The following is a 17,463-nucleotide window of genomic DNA, read 5'->3' on the forward strand; positions in this document are numbered from 1 at the left end:
TTACCCCCCCCCCCCGCCTTCCCACAGTCCCATCGGCTCTGCCCCGCCCATTGCCCCCCCCCCGCCTTCCCACAGTCCCATTGGCTCTGCCCCGCCCATTTACCCACCCCCCCCCGCCTTCCCACAGTCCCATTGGGTCTGCCCCGCCCATTCCCCCTCCCCGCCTTCCCACAGTCCCATCGGCTCTGCCCCGCCCATTGCGCCCCCCCCGCCTTCCCACACTCCCATTGGCTCTGCCCCGCCCATTTACCCCCCCCCCCCCCCCCCCGCCTTCCCACAGTCCCATCGGCTCTGCCCCGCCCATTGCCCCCCGCCGCCTTCCCACAGTCCCATTGGCTCTGCCCCGCCCATTGCCCCCCCCGCCTTCCCACAGTCCCATTGGGTCTGCCCCGCCCATTTACCCCCCCCCGCCTTCCCACAGTCCCATCGGCTCCGCCCCGCCCATTGCCCCCCCCCGCCTTCCCACAGTCCCATCGGCTCTGCCCCGCCCATTGCCCCCCCCCGCCTTCCCACAGTCCCATTGGCTCTGCCCCGCCCATTTACCCCCCCGCCTTCCCACAGTCCCATCGGCTCCGCCCCGCCCATTGCCCCCCCCGCCTTCCCACAGTCCCATCGGCTCTGCCCCGCCCATTGCCCCCCCCCGCCTTCCCACAGTCCCATTGGCTCCGCCCCGCCCATTGCCCCCCGCCGCCTTCCCACAGTCCCATCGGGTCTGCCCCGCCCATTGCCCCCCCCCCGCCTTCCCACAGTCCCATCGGCTCTGCCCCGCCCATTGCCCCCCCCGCCGCCTTCCCACAGTCCCATTGGGTCCGCCCCGCCCATTGCCCCCCGCCGCCTTCCCACAGTCCCATCGGCTCCGCCCCGCCCATTGCCCCGCCCCGCCTTCCCACAGTCCCATCGGCTCTGCCCCGCCCATTGCCCCCCCCCGCCTTCCCACAGTCCCATCGGCTCTGCCCCGCCCATTGCCCGCCCCCGCCTTCCCACAGTCCCATCGGCTCTGCCCCGCCCATTGCCCCCCCCCGCCTTCCCACAGTCCCATTGGGTCCGCCCCGCCCATTGCCCCCCGCCGCCTTCCCACAGTCCCATCGGCTCCGCCCCGCCCATTGCCCCGCCCCGCCTTCCCACAGTCCCATTGGGTCTGCCCCGCCCATTGCCCCCCCCGCCTTCCCACAGTCCCATCGGCTCTGCCCCGCCCATTGCCCGCCCCCGCCTTCCCACAGTCCCATTGGCTCCGCCCCGCCCATTGCCCCCCGCCGCCTTCCCACAGTCCCATTGGGTCTGCCCCGCCCATTGCCCCCGCCGCCTTCCCACAGTCCCATCGGCTCCGCCCCGCCCATTGCCCCGCCCCGCCTTCCCACAGTCCCATTGGGTCTGCCCCGCCCATTGCCCCCCCCCCGCCTTCCCACAGTCCCATCGGCTCTGCCCCGCCCATTGCCCGCCCCCGCCTTCCCACAGTCCCATTGGCTCCGCCCCGCCCATTGCCCCCCGCCGCCTTCCCACAGTCCCATTGGGTCTGCCCCGCCCATTGCCCCCGCCGCCTTCCCACAGTCCCATTGGGTCTGCCCCGCCCATTGCCCCGCCCCGCCTTCCCACAGTCCCATTGGGTCTGCCCCGCCCATTGCCCCCCCCCGCCTTCCCACAGTCCCATCGGCTCTGCCCCGCCCATTGCCCGCCCCCGCCTTCCCACAGTCCCATCGGCTCTGCCCCGCCCATTGCCCCCCCCCCGCCTTCCCGCGCTCCCATTGGCCCCCGCAGGCCCCGTGGGCGGCACCCTCTGTGGCCTGGTTGGTGGGGGAACAGGGAGGCGCCATCTTGACGGAGTGCCGGGCGCAGAGACGGATTTGGCCTCCGGGAAGGTAGGCGCTGAGCCCGCACAGAGCCGGGGACGTGGGCACAGGAGGGGCTGGGGACCGGGCAGAGTGACAGCTGCCTTTCACGGGTGTGTCCCACGGACGCCAGGCTTCCTGTTGTGACGGTCTCGCGGTGGGTATCCTGGTATCCCCCTGGGTCAGGACGAGGAAAACTGATGGCGGAAGTGTACGGGACTTGCCCAGAGGCGCACAGCTAGTCGTGCGGAGGTGGGATTTGACTGCTGCTCTTCGTGGTTCCACGCGCTGCACCATGTGGCCACCTAATGGGACTGGGCGGGCACATCCTAGCGGTTGGGTGGACCGCAGCCGCTCCCTGCGCCCTGAGGGTGCGCGGAGCTCCGGGCGCACGAGGTCCCAGCTTGGTCAGCAGCCAGCCACCCTGTGAAGACAAGTGGACTTGAGGATGCACAAACAGGGAAGAGGCCTTAGAAACCAAAATTAACCAAAAACTTTGCCATGAGACCAGTTACTTGGTGGCTCAGCCACCCAAAGAGCCACCTCCAACACAGGGACCAGACCTTGCACAGCAAAATGCAGCAGAACCCTTCTGCTCCATGGTCTCATTTAACTGAAGAATCAAAACAACTCTGGAAGTTGGCACCATCCTAATTTTGCATAAGAGTAAACTGAGGACCCGGGGGAGACCCATGAGGACAATGCGTAGATTGTTTCCTGTGTTTGGGGTACTTTATGTCTAACATAATTAGAGCCCCAGGAGGTAGGCATTGGTTGTCTTCTTTTATAAAGGAGGAAACCAGAACTTAATCGAGGCGAAGTAACTTCCTGAAAGTAACACAGGAATTTATTTTATTTATTTATTTTCTTACTTATTTATTTAATTTTCAGAGGAAGAGGCAGGCTCCACGCAAGGAGCCCAGCGTGGGACTGGATCCCAGGTCTCCAGGATCAGGCCCTGGGCTGAAGGTGGCGCTAAACCGCTGAGCCACCTGGGCGGCCCTAGCACAGGAATTTAAAAGGCTCTACCTAATCCAGACTCACTCTCTTTCAGTTACTCTGCTGTTCCTTCAGATCCTGAGCCAAGGTGAGGAACAGGCGGAGGCAATTATTGCTAAGTAAGAAAGATTTGAAAGATGACAATAAGACCTCATGCCCAAACATACCTTCTCCCTTCTTCAACTCATATCAGATGGCTGAAGCACCAGTATTGACAGTTATTTTGTTGAGGTAAACATTGCTTGAGCCATGATAGCACTTTCATGGTCCACTGGAGCTATTAATTAGTTAAAATATCTACTGAATTGTTTTACTCTTGTGATCACATTTTCACGTTTCTCCACTTTCTTTGTAAGAATAATTTTGTGATAGGTAGCAATAGAAGTGAAGCATCTAGAAAGGTTAGAATGTGGTTGGTGGCAATAAACCTACTGGGAAGGAAAACTCTCCGTAGGTGAGTTGGAATTACTAGGCCTTTTCTTCCAGTAGTCCATTTGCTGAGTCAGTGTTCCAGACTGAGTGTTGGGCAAAGAGCTCTGCTAGTGGAAGGAGAAACCAACAGGGATTTTGACAGCTACATGGACTAGCCTGAATGACTAGAGAATAACGAAGCTCCAGACTCTCCCCCTGGAACACTGAGTGCTGGAATAGTATAGGATGCTGGTGGGATATGCTATCAAGACACAGATTTTTTAGTTCTTGAAAAACATAATACAACCAGAGGAAGAAGCCTTCAAGAAACATGGAAAGACATTTGCCAGATATTCTGCTTGCATGTGAAGGGAGGTAAAAGAGCTAAGCTCAGTGTCCCAGAAAAGCAGAATTTTTTTAAAAGATTTTATTTATTTATTCATGAGAGACACCGAGAGAGGGAGAGACAGAAACATAGGCAGAGGGAGAAGCAGGCTCCATGCCAGGAGCCCAACGTGGGACTTGATCCTGGAACTCCAGGATCACTCCCTGGGCTGAAGGCAGGTGCTCAACTGCTGAGCCACCCAGGGGTCCCAGAAGAGCAGAATTTTTAAGACCAAGGAGACAACTGCCAGTCTCTCAATATCAAAAACTCAGGAGGACCATGCATGAGAAGGAAGCTTCTAGAAGGAGGAAGCTGCAAGAAACAGGTATCATGTCTCACTCTTGAAACGTCTGAAACCAGAAACAGATTAACCCTGGAATCTAGCTCCAGCCCAATTCAGTTTCTGATTGGATATAGGTGATTTGCCCCTCACCTTATCTGCCAAAGACAGGAGAAATATCCTTTCTGGAGAAGAATAATGACTTTTAAGTTCTACGATTCTTTTAAATATAACATCTGAAATTCAATTTAAAAAAATATAACACATATGAATAGATAAGAAATCATGACCAAAAAGCATGAGAAAAAAATGTAATAGACCAGACTTATAGAGTATCTCAGTCAGCTCAGACTGCCGTAACAAAATACCACAGACTGGATGCCTTAAACAACAGACATTTCTCAGACATGGAGGCTGGGAAATCCAAGGTCAAGGCACCTTTGGTTCCTGGTGAGAGGCTCTTTTTGGCTTGCAGATGGCACCTTCTTGCTGTGTTTTCACACAATGGAGAGAGGGAACTTTGGTATCTCATCTTCTTATAAGGGCATTAATCCCATCATAAGGACTACACCTTCATGACTTCATCTAAACCTAATCACCTTTCAAAGGCTCCACTTCAAAATGCCATGACAATGAAGGTTAAAGTTTTAACTATGATTTAGAGGCAAGCATGGGGGTGGGGGACAAACATTCAGTCCATAGCACAAGTTATAGTAAAATAATCTATTTTTGATACTTGAATGCTGACAGCTTTTATGCCCCACTACTCCCTCTTCCTTTCTGTTTTAAACTTGGGCCAGCTCATAAGAAAGCCTAGGTGCTTCTGCCATTAGTCTCAGCAGGAAGTTCAAGCCATGCAAGTCCTGGTCGATGCATGGAAACACTTGCCCCTAGCCCCCACCCTCCAATGACTGACTTCAAAGCCAGTCTCCTTTCTCTGCTCTCCCAAGCCATTTTTAGACCTGCTTGTGAAGTTTCTGGGCTCTCCCCCAGTAATCTTCATATGTAAGAAAGTTTCTATTTTTTTTTTTAAGATTTTATTCATTCATTCATGAGAGACACACAGAGGCAGAGACACAGGCAGAGGGAGAAGCAGGGTCCATGCAGGGAGCCTGATGTGGGACTTGATCCCAGGTCTCCAGTATCACACCCTGGGCTGAAGGCAGTCCTAAACCGCTGAGCCACCCGGGCTGCCCAAGTGTTCCCGATCTTGATGTGTGCTTGATATCATCAATCTTGTCATTTGTTGGAGGTATTCATTCCATCATCACAACTCAGATAATTTTGCTATTGGAGTTATTGGAAGATAACTTAGACTATAGAAGATATTCAAACTGAAGCACAGAGAGCAAATAATGAAAATAACAATATGAGACACATATTGGGACACAGTCATCAGATCAATCATGTATATAATTGGATTATCAGAAAAAGGGAGGAAGAGAGAATCATAAAAGCTTATTTGAAGAGATAAAGGGCAAGAGTTTTCAAAATCAAAGACAATTCATAGATTCACAAAGCTCAGTGCATCCTGTGTTAAAAAAAAATACAAAGAAAACTACACATGGGGAAAACCAAAGACAGAAACTATTAAAAGCAGCCAGGAAAAATAGAACACGTTACATTCAAAGGAAGGACAGTGAGTTATGGCTGACTTATTAGTAGCAACTATGAAATCTAGAAGACAATGGAATTGCATTTTTAACTATAGAAAAAAACTTTCTATATCCTATGAATTTTTTTTTCAAAAATAAAGGCAATTCATGTTCCTCTTTTCCTTCCCTTCTCTTCTATTCCTGAGCAATTTAATTCTAAAGCCATTAGGTGGGGCAAAACAAGGTGTAGTGTGTATGTGTGTGAAGAGTGTGGAAAGTGAGGAAGCCATGGTGACCTAAAAAAAGCAGGATATTAGAGCTCAGACAGGATGAGAAGGGCATTTCCCTGGAAGGGAAGCCAGGTGTGGGATGCCAGTTCCTGATCACAGTGAAGAGGTCATCCCCATTTGTGGAGAAGAGGTTCAGGTTTAGTCAGAGTTACAAATACAGAAAAGGAAAAAAAATAGAACAAACCCTGTGATACTTGTTTGGAATAGAATGTATCTGATGGGTTCATCCATATAGATGTATAATATGCATGTATATGTATTACATACACATTCTCTAGCTCTGTCCACACAAAGCAGAGAAAGATACACCTCATTAGCAATGAAAATACCTAACACCTAGAGTTTGGTTTCTAAATAAGTTTCTTTTTCTTTTTTAAAAGATTATTTTAGGGAGCGGGGAGGGGCTTGGGGAGAAGGAGACTCTCAAGCAGACTCTGTACTAAATGCAGAGCCGAATGAGGGGCTTGATCTGATAACCTTGAGATCATGACCCAAGCTGAAACCACGAGTCAGATGCTCAACCAAGTCTACCACCCAGGTGTCACACTAAATAACAGTTTCTAAGAAAGAACCTGGGGATCCTTGGAGAATGGCTGATTCTAGGATTGAGGTAGGGAAAGTGTAAGATAAATCTGGAATATCTTGGGTCAAAATGCAAGCAAGTGCTCAAGGAATGATGGGGACATGTCAAAAGGATACAGAACCTGTCTCAAAGTGGCTCCCACTGATCAAATCAGGGACAATCTGAAAATCAAAATAAATAGTAAATTGGATTATAAACCTTGGAATAAAATAAGAAACTACAAGTCTATATAAATAAATAGTGAAGTTCAGCAAGGATCAAGACTATATAGTTTTAAAGTCCCTTTGCACAAAATACCAGTCACAAAGGAGAAAAGAATAATTCACAGTGATCATAAGGTAGGCAGACCCCACCATAATCAAATGACCAAAGTATGCTTTGCTAGTAATGGCCCAAATTGATATGCAGCACCTGATGAGATGCAATGAGAATTCAGCACCACTTCTGTGACATTCCAGACAAACATGCATAATCTGAATGTAATGCTCACAAATCAGACTATCAGACAGACACACATGGAGGCACATTATAGCCTGTAATCTATAAAAGTATCAAAGGAAAGGTCGAGGAGCTGGTCCAGACTGAAGGAGACTAAAAAGGCACAATAACTCATGACAACTAAATTTTTGATCTAATGTATGATTCTTTTTCTAAAGATGTTATTGGGACAATTGGCAAATCTTAAATGGGATCTTGGATAAGATGAGAATTCATCATTATCAATTGCCTGATTTTGAAGATTGTACTGTGGTTACACCAGAAAATATAGGAAACATACGCTAAAGTGTTCAGGTATATCGCGTCGGCAAATACTCTCAAATGGTTCAGGAAAAAAACATGTTTCTTTCTGTCTTTTTTTTAAGATTTTATTTTATTTACTCATGAGAGATACAGAGCAGGAGAGAAAAAGGCAGAGACACAGGCAGAGGGAGAAGCAGGCTCCATGCCGGGAGCCCGACGTGGGACTCAATCCCAGTCTCCAGGATCAGGTCCTGGGCTGAAGACAGTGCTAAAACTCTGAGCCACCAGGGCTGCCCAAAAAAATTTTAAAAGTAAGTTCTACACCCAACATGGGGCTTGAACTCATGACCCTGAGATCAAGAGTCACACACTCCATCCCTTGCAGCACTTCTATGAGACACTTTATTATTTTTTTAAAGATTTTTAAATTTATTTATTCATGAGAGACAGAGAGAGAGGCAGAGACATAGGCAGAGGGAGAAGCAGGCTCCATGCAGGGAGCCTGACGTGGGACTTGATCCGAGTCTCCAGGATCACACCCCAGGCTGAAGGAGGCGCTAAACCACTAGGCCACAGGGGCTGCCCTATGAGACACTTTAACTGCAGAACATAGGCAGAAAGTAAAATGATGGTAAAAATTATATCATGCAAACATTTACCAAATGAAAGGTATGACTCTATTAATATCAAAGTGGACTTCATAGCCAGAAGTAGTAAGGAAGGTAAATAGGGACATTTCATAACAATAAAAGGGCCCATTCAACAGGAAGATATAACAATCATAAATTTGTATGCACCTAATAACAGAGCTGCACAGTACTTGAAGCAGAATGTTGACAGAACCAAAAGGACAAATAGGCAAATCTGAAATTATAGTTGAGATTTTTAAAAATCTCTTTCAGCAACTGATAGAAAGAGCAGATAAAAAAATCAGTAAGTATATAGAAAATATGAACAACAGAGTTAATCACCTTGGCTTTATTTATTTTTTATCACCTTGACTTTAATAGACAGTTTCGAACACTGCACCTGGCAACTGGAGAGTACACGTTCTCCTCTTCGAGTGCATATTTACCAAAATAGAACATGTATTGAACCATAAAGCGAGTTATAACAAATTTCAAAAGGTGAAATCATGCTGGGTATGATCTCTGGCCAAAGTGGAATGAAACTGGGAATGAACAAAAGAAAGATTATTAGACCTCAAATGTTCGGACATTAAGCAGAGCACTTATGAATAACCCATGGGTCAAAGAAAAAAAATCACAGAAAGGTTATAAAATCTTTATGCCAGCAAGTGTAAAGACTAAATTTTGATGAAATCCAATTTATCTATTTTTTCTTTTGTTGTCGGTACTTTTGGTGTTGAATCTATGAAATTGTTGCCAACTTCAATGTCTAGATGGCCCCCTGTGTTTTTTTTAGGTCACTTAAAATTTTAGCTCTTAAGTGTAAGTCTTTGATCTATATTCAGTTAGTTTTCAAGCCTCATGTTAGGTAAGGGTCCAACTTCTTTTGCATGAAGATGCCCAGTTTTTCCAGCACCACATATTGAAAGGACTGCCCTTTCTCCATCAAATGGTCTTGGCAACCTTGTCAAAAGTCAACTAAGTATGGGAGGGTTTATTTCTGGGCTCTCTGCTCTATTCTGTTGGTGGATCTTACCGTACTTATGAAAGTAGTAGTACTTATAAAAAGTAGTAGCCTACTGTTTTAATTACTGTGGCTTTGTAGCAAATTTTGAAATCTAGAAATGTGAGGCCTCTAAGCTTCTTCTTTTTCAAGATTGTTTTGACCATCTGAGGCCGCTTGGAATTCATATGATTATGAATCTGAGGGTCAGCTTTTCCATTTTTGTGAAAGAGGCTATTGATATTTTGATAGGGATTGCAATGAATTTATAAATAGATTTGGATCATGTTAGTAATCTTTGAAACATAGCCTAGTTTTATCTATTACTTATGGATGTACACGTAAGTGGAAGGAAAAGAATCCTGGACACACCAAAGTTGAGGTAGTGGTTTCCTCTAGGAGTGGAAGGGTTAAGTCTAGGGAGAGAAAAGAGAGTAAGGGGAGTTACACATGGGATCTCAATTATACCTGTAGTGTTTGTTTGTCTTTGAAAGTCAATGGGAAGCAAAAAAACAAACAAACAAAAAAAACCTATCACTGCTGATGAGGTGGTAAATGGATGGGTGCTATTTTGCTCTCTATACTTTCCTGTAGTTTGAAATTTCTCATTCTGACCAAGAGAGTTTCTTGCAGAGGCTGGAAGAGTAGACGGAGTACATGGGAGAGAGCTGGAAGGGTGGGAAGTGGTGGTCAGGACTACCGAGTGAGGTGGCGCTGAATGTGGAGGTGGCCCAGCTGAGTGAGGCCCACTGGGGGCTGGCTGAGGGGCCCCCTCCTGGAAGGCTTTCACCTGTCTGGCTGCCTTCATTTGATCCCCTATTAACTCTCTACCTGTCCATCAGGAGCCCATTCACAGAGGTAAATTTGTTTTTATTAATTTTTTTTCTTTCTCAGTTTTAATTTAAATTCCAGTTAGTTAACATACAGTGTAATAGTAGTTCCAGGTGTAGGATGTAGTGACTCATCACTTATACAACACCCAGTGCTCATCACAAGTGCCCTTATGGAAGGGAATTTAAACCCAAGTGGGACTTCGGTGAGGCTCATGGGAACAAATTCAACCCAATAAAACTTTAGACTTTCCAGTCAGTTCTTCAGTGTTCATTTCTAATTATCAACAGGTAAACCAAGATTGCCAAACATCTGAGGAACACTCAACCCAGAAGAGGATAGCGAGGAAGAACATAAGGACTAATACAGGGGGCCCCAAATATGAATAAAAGGGATTTCAGGAATGTAGGCTAGAGAAAATAGAAGGGAAGAAATTGTCAATAAAATAATTCAAGAAAATTCCCCTGAACAGAAAGAAAGGAATCTTCAGCCTGACACAGCCTGCCCCCCCGCCACCCCCCCCCCCCCCCCCGCAAGGACCCAGCACAGTGAAAAATACAGACCCAGCAAGGCAAACTGCTGGGCAATTTCAGAACACATGGGATGAAGAGAACATCACAGCATCCAGGGGAAGAGCCTCAGGCACACGGAATCGGGAATCAGAACTGTTTTGGATTTCCCAACAGAAATACCGGAAAGCTGGAGCCTTAGCCTTAGAGTGTAGCTCTCAAAACTTAGAAGGAAGAAGATTTCCGACAATATTTGTTACTATTGCTACATAATAAAACTTAGTGGCTTAAAACAATGAGCGTTATTATTTCACAGCTTCTGATGGTCAGTAATTCAGGTGTGGCTTAGCTGAGTGCTTCTGGCTCAGGGTCACTCTTGAGGTTGTGCCCAGCTAGGGGGACACAGTTGCGGTCATCTCAAGGCTCAGCTGGAGCAAAGGAATTTGCTTCCAAGCTCATCCATGTGGTTGTTGGCTCGGGGCTGAAGGTCCTTGCTGCAGAGGTGATTCTGTGGGGCTGCTTTTGACGTGGATTCTCCCAAATCCAGTACATTGGGAGAGCCCAAGGCAGTCAGTTATAATCTTATCTGGGAAGTGATGCTTCGTCACTTCTAGACCCAGAGCACTTCAGTTCTGCTGAGCCACACAGTAGTCACATTCTGGTCCTCAGGGAGAGCATCCTGCAGCAGCCTTGACATGCTGGAGTATTTGAGGATTGGAGAAGTCTCGTCATTTGTCCGTGCCCACCTCCCACAGCTACGTCAGCTCGGCAGCCTTGCATTTTTGCTGTGTGACATTCCTTCCAGTCCTGCTCACTCTCCAGACCCACTCAGGAAGTGAGGCATGGGGAATTTATGAGGAGCCTCACCTCCGAGCTTAGCCTTGGGGACAGGGCCAAGAAATGGGACAATACCTGGGTTTCTCCATTATTTGAAGCCTTGGTGTTTGTAGGGCACAGGGATGGGAGGGATGCAAGGATAATAGAATGTAAAGATATTCCTGGAGCTCATCTGTTCTTTCATTCATTCTGCATTTTTGGTGCACCTGCCGGGTGCTGGCTTTGATAATTGATAAGAAAATTCAAACATAGTGTACTGATTTCTTATTGCTGCTCTATAAATCATCACAAAGCTAGTGGCTTAAAACAATATGAATTCATCCTCATACAGTTCTGAAGGTCAAAAGTCCAAGATGAGTCTCACTGGGCTAAAATCAAAGTACAGTGTTGGCAGGTCTACATTCCTTCTAGAGGCTCTCAGGGAAAATCCATTTCCTAGTCTTTTCCAGCTTCCAGAGGGTGTCTGTATTCCCTTGGCTTTTGGTCCTTTCTTCTGTCTTCAAAGTCAGCAGTGTCTAGTTGAGTCCTCCCTGCACTGCCCCCTATCAAGCTCTCTTTTCTACTTCTCTTTTCCATTACAAGGACCCCTGTGATTACGTTGGGGCCACCCTGATAATCTGGGGTTATCTTCCCATCTCAAGGTCAACTAATTAACATCTTTAATTCCACCCACCACCTTAATTCCCCTTTGCCGTGCGACCTAATTCAGAGTTTTGGGGATTGGAACACAGAAAATTTAGGGGGGCCATTATTCTGCCCACCACACATACCAACAGAAAAGAAAAAAATTCACAAGAAAGGTGCAAATAGCACACGAATCTGTGAATAGGTGGTTACTTTTTCTAATAATCAAGAAAATAAGAGAACAGCAATGAGATCTCATGTTCATCCTGCAGATGGCAAGTGTGAACCAGGCTAACATCCTCTAGAGCTAAGACATAGGAAGTGGACACTCTTATGGCCTGCAGGGAGGAGGGCAGTAGCCAACGTTTGAGGGAAAATAATCTGATGTCCCATCAAAATTAAAATACACTTACATTTTATTTTGCAATCCCACTTACAGGCATTGATTTCCTTCAGAAATAACACATTGCCCCTGCATTAAAAAAATGTCAGTGTGTCAGGCACCAAGGGAGTAGCCACAAATAGGACAGAGTGGGCCCCTGCTCTCATGGAGCTGACGTTCTAATGGGAGAGGCAGGCCACAAGTAAACAAAGAACGAAAGAAGCTAGAAATGTACTGGATAGTGGTCAGGGCTGGGTATTCCTTTCCTAGGGCTGCCATAACAAATGACTACAAACTGAGTGGCTTAAAATAACAGAAAAAATACTTGTCCCCATAGTTCTGGAAGCCAGAAGTTCAAAATCAAGGTGTTGGCAGGGTTGGCTCCTTCTGGAGGCTCTGAGGTTTGAGAATCTGTTCCTTGCTTCTCTCTGGTTTCTGCAATCCCTGGTGTCCCATGGCTTACTGTAGCCATCTCAGTGCAGTCTGCCATCCCAGGGCATTCTCTTCTTTCTGTGTGTCTCTCCGTCCAAATTATCCTCTTGTTTATATGGGCGCCAATAATTGGATTAGGGTTCATCCTAGCCTAATCTGACTTCCTCTTAACTTGATTGCACCTGCAAAGACTATTTCCAAATAAGATCACATTCCCAGGTACTGAGTTATTTGAATGAATCTTTTTAGAGGATACAATTCAACCCAGAACAGGCTATGCAGAGAACTGATATAAAATGATAATAAGAGCGTGAGAGTGGCTACTTGAACTTGGATGAGCAGGAAGGTCTCCCAGAGGAGGTGACATTGAACCTGAGCTCTGAGTGGCGAGTTAGAAGTCACTGAAGATCAAGGAAGAGCATTCTAGGAGAGGGAACGGCTGGCGTAACAGCCTCAAGGCAGGATTGGGCTTGGCCAGTTCATGGTCCTGCAATCAGGCCAGCAGAGCTTCTGCCAGTGGGCAAAGGAGGGTGTTCCAAGGTGAGCTTGGGGAAGGCATGGGGCCAGATCATGCAGGCCTTGGAAGCTCAGGGAAAAGAGTTTGCATTTCATCTTGGAGGAGGTGAGTGGCATGATCTGAGCAGTGTGTTAAAAACTGCAGTATGTGAGGATGTCAGTACAAGGGTGTATATCACACCACAGTTTGCAAAGCACTGGACATTTCCTGTTATGTGCATTCATGAATAAACTATGTCATGTCAATTCCATGGATTATGAGTTTGAGCTTTCCGTATTCACCTGCAAAGATGTTCTTGATACATGAAATGAAAAGGTAAGGTGTCTAGTATCTGTGTGTGTGTGTGTTTGTGTATCTTCTTAGAGCAGCAAAAGCCACCTGCAATGCTTGAACACAATCTTTGCAGAGGCTGGAGAGGCCGGCCTCTCAACCAAACCCTTGCTAGCAGTGGGTCTCCCTGAGGGCTCTGGGTGTAACACCTGGCCCTGGTCCTAATAGTCTTTTAATGTCATACAGCTCATGTACGACGCCCACTTCTCCCCAGAGCATGTGTAGAACCATAGAATGTGGGGGGATAAGTGGCCTTTAGAGGTCTCTTTGTCCAGCCCCCCATTTTACAGATAGAGGAGCAGAGGCCCAGTGAGGAAAATGATCCCTCAGCAAGCCAGTGTCAGTGGTGGGATCTAAATCTAGATAATCTTTTGAATTTATTCCTCTACCCCGCTGGAACACGTTGGCATGTGGGTTTTCCAAGTCCTCGTTCTATAGAGGTGCAGACCACAGCCCAGCAGCAGCAGCAGCAGAGTCCAGCCTTTGAGGCTGTGAACTGCCAGGGAACACAATCTGATTTCCATCTCCAGAACCTGAATGCTCCTTTATAAGGACTCACACAGGAGAGCGTTGTTGTAGGAGGTTAGATTGCTTGTTTTGTCCACCATCTTTACCTAAAGGCTGCCCTGTGACAAGCTCCTGTCTCGTGCAGCCCCCTCCTCCTGGTACTCCATTGCTCTCCAGGTACAGACAGTGCCCTTCTTTTTTTTTTTTTTTTTTTTTTTAAACTATTTTTTTTTTTTAATTTTTATTTATTTATGATAGTCACAGAGAGAGAGAGAGAGAGAGAGGCAGAGGGAGAAGCAGGCTCCATGCACCGGGAGCCCGACATGGGATTCGATCCCGGGGCTCCAGGATCGCGCCCTGGGCTAAAGGCAGGCGCCAAACCGCTGCGCCACCCAGGGATCCCCAGACAGTGCCCTTCAATGTCCAGACAAGTGTGAGCCAGGTGCTCCTCTAGACAGATCAGAGGACGTCCCGGTTCCTGCCTGCTCTGAGGAGACAACGAAGCCAGGAGACTCAGACATTTGGAGAAATTTCTGTAGAAAGGGCTGAACTAAATAATTTCCAGGTTACTCTAAATGAATCCTTCCTCCTAGCCTTTCAAAGGCTGATTCTTTCCGGAAGCCTGCCTTGACCTCAGAGCCTGAGGCCACTGTCTTTCATGGCCTCTTATGCATGCATTGGAGCCTGGCCTCCCCCCTTCAGACTCTACCCACTCAAAAAAAATCTTTGTTGATTTATCGACCCAGGCAGTGAAAGGACTCTGAACCTTCATTTTCTGAGAAGTCCAGGATGGATCTCCTCATAAGGACTCAGATTTCTCTGGATTTTTCCATTTTCAAGTTGGGTACTGCATCCCCATGTTCAGGTCACTCATTGATGGTAAATATCAGAGATGTACTTAAGGACGCCTAAAGAAAACTGGGTAGTAGGACAGGAAGGGTTATGTGTACTAGTCTCTACTTGGAAACAACCTGAATGTCCATGAACCTAGAATGGATGCGTACACTGAAGTATGGTCATGCAGTGGAGTGATGGGCAGCACCAAGAGCTAACGACCTACGCTACAGGCAAAACATTATTTAATATCAAAAACTATTACATTAAATGAAAGAAATTGGGGCGTCTTGATGGTTCAGTCGGTTAAGCAACAGGCTTTTGATTTCAGCTCAGGTTGTGATCTCAGGGTCCTGGGATCCAACCCCACATCAGGCTCCCCACTTGGTAGGGAGTCTGCTTCTCTCTCTCCCTCTGCCCCTCCTCCCTGCTCACTCTCACTAAAATAAAGCTTTAAAAAATACATATGAAAACAAATTAGTGATATACTACATCAATAAAATGAAAGATAAAAAAATAGAAAAATGAAAGAAGAAACTGAACTCAAAAGAATATGTAGGTATGATTCCATTTAGGAAAGTTTAAAAGCTGGCAAAATTAATGGGGCACCTGGGTGGCTCAGTAGGTTAAGCATCTGCCTTCTGCTCAGGTCGTGATCCCAGGACCCTGGGATCAAGCCCTCTGTTGGGTTCCTTGCTTGGCAGGGAGCCTGCTTTTCCCTCTCCCTCTGCCTGCTGCTCCCCCTTCTTGTGCTGTCTATCTCTCTGCCAAATAAATAAAATCTTTAAAAAAATTAAAAATAAAAGCTGGCAAAATTAAATTACAGTGTTTAAGTTCACATGCTTAGTTGGCTGTGTAAGACTATAAAGAAAAGCCACAAGTTCTCATATGGGCCAACTTTGCGGGGAAGGGAAGTGGTGAATGGGAAGTTCTTCAGCAAGTTGCAATCCCGATTCTCAAACTGGCCTATAATTGAGACAGTAATAGTTTGTTAAGTTGTATGGTTATTTTTTTAAAAAAGATTTATTTATTTTAGATAGGGAGCTAGAGAAAGAGAGAGAGCGTGTGTGAGCAGGGAAAGGGGCAGAGGGAGAGGGAGAGAGAATCTCGAGCAGACTCCCTACTGAGCCTGGAGCCTGATATAGGCTGATCCCATGACCCTGAGATCATGACCTGAGCTGAAACCAAGAGTTGGATATTTAACTGACTGAGCCATCCAGGTACCCCGTGTGTGTGTGTATATATATACACACACACACACACACACACACACACACACACAAAATATTGTATTTTCTTTCTTTTTCTTTTTAAAGGATTTTATTTATATGAGAGAGAGAAAGAGCAAGAGAGGGCATGAGCTGAGCGAGGGTCAGAGAGAGAAGCAGACTTCCTGCAGCAGGAAGCCTGATGTGTACTTGATCCCAGGACCCTGGGATCATGACCTGAGCTAAGGCAGACGCTTAACCAACTGAGCCACCCAGGCATCCCAAGGATAGGTTTAATGTAAGGATTTGTGAGGACTGAGGCTGGGGTCCTATGGAGGGTATAGGGTGAGTTAGACTTTCTCCTCCTCATCCCCATCATCCTCCCTCCCTCCTTCTGCATCTCTTCCTCTTCCACTTTCCTTTCTCTACCACCTAAAACCCATATGTTCCCCCTCCCCCAATCATCACCCCTTTGCTAAGTATGGGTAGCCCCTCTGCTCCCAGCCTTTTGTCTCTTCCAAGAGCTGGAAAATTCTTTCCAAATTCAGATTCAGGGAAAAAAGCATCTAATTGACCACTGCTGTGCACCAGCCACCTGAGGATCAGCCGCCCCGGGTCAGGCCCTCCCTGGTCTAATCACTCCTGGCCCACAGGCTGGGGAGGAGGTGAGGAAGGGCAGCCTCTGCTCAAACTCAGTTGGCTTTGGTGGAGGGGCTAAGGGCAGGCAGTTTCTCTGACAGGGTGGAGAGGACAGGACAGTCCTTCCCAGTACAAGGAGAGGATGGTGTGAAGCTGGCCTTATAGGTGGATGGACAGGTAGGCAAAGGGAATGAAATGATCTCAGGCCCCAGTAGGAATGGGAAGAACCTAGAACTAGACTAGAAGAACCCAGAAGGCCAGCTGCCCTGACTCTGTTTGCCTGCTTTGGGCTGCCCAGGACTGCCCCAGACCCTTTATTATTCCTCCCCCTCCACTCCCGCATCACATAGACCTGGTTCCTAACCACTGGGCTCCATCTGCAAAGGAAGCCAGGTCCCTCCCGCTGTGTGTGGTGGCAGCTGTCTCCAGTGGCCGGGCCTCTGACCCTTCCTGGAGGAGCACATCTGAAGGTTATCTAATATTGGCATCTCCCAACAACTGTCATCATTCTGTGTTTAAAATATTTCTCTTCTTCCCACCTTGCCAGCATCGCCTCTCCCACAATCCCCCTTCCCTGGGAGTCAGCTGGGGAACCAAGGGTCTCCCTCACAAATCCTGTCCACCTCTCCAAGGGGTGCCCCTCACGCCCCATCCGCCTGTGGGAGCCTTCACCCTGCCGCCTGTTCTGTAGCCTTCGGGGCCACTGCAGTGCAGACTTTTTGGCAGAGCTTCCACCTGCATCTCTCTGATCTTCTCCGGGGGTGGGGGTGGGGTGGGGGTGGGGGATGGAGCCAGGCCTTCTAAGAAGGAAGTCAGCAGCAGCAGCCACGCCATCATTGCTGAGCACCTGCTTCCAACACAGAACTTGCTTCATATTCTCAAACCCCTGCCAAGGAGCAACTTCCTCCCCCAGTTTTGCAGCTGAGGCTTGGTGGTGGTGGTGGTGGTGGTGGTAGTTGGAGTGGGCCGGGGTAGGGGGGCGGCTGTGCAATTTCCCTGCTGTCCAGCACTACATTATGTGGCAGGACTGGAACTCAACCCTGTTCCTGCCGGAGTTCAAGGCCCCGGACC

The 17,463-nt window shown here is 47.7% G+C and overlaps 1 long non-coding RNA gene across 6 annotated transcripts; it reads left to right on the forward strand.

Annotated features, from left to right (window-relative positions):
- Positions 1–1,714: 1,714 nt before the first annotated feature.
- Positions 1,715–10,401, forward strand: LOC140611849 (uncharacterized). Of its 6 annotated transcripts, none has more exons than XR_012013104.1 (5): positions 1,725–1,856; positions 2,718–2,795; positions 2,881–3,056; positions 7,233–7,421; positions 9,864–10,401. It is a non-coding gene; the product is annotated as an uncharacterized lncRNA (long non-coding RNA). The 6 variants fall into 6 exon arrangements; XR_012013102.1 differs by having other exon boundaries at positions 1,726–1,856; positions 2,718–2,767; XR_012013100.1 differs by lacking the exon at positions 2,718–2,795 and having other exon boundaries at positions 1,715–1,856; positions 9,864–10,399.
- The last annotated feature ends 7,062 nt before the right edge of the window (positions 10,402–17,463 follow it).

The sequence above is a fragment of the Canis lupus genome, chromosome 20, assembly GCF_048164855.1.
Source record: "Canis lupus baileyi chromosome 20, mCanLup2.hap1, whole genome shotgun sequence".
NCBI classification, from domain to species: Eukaryota; Metazoa; Chordata; class Mammalia; order Carnivora; family Canidae; genus Canis; species Canis lupus.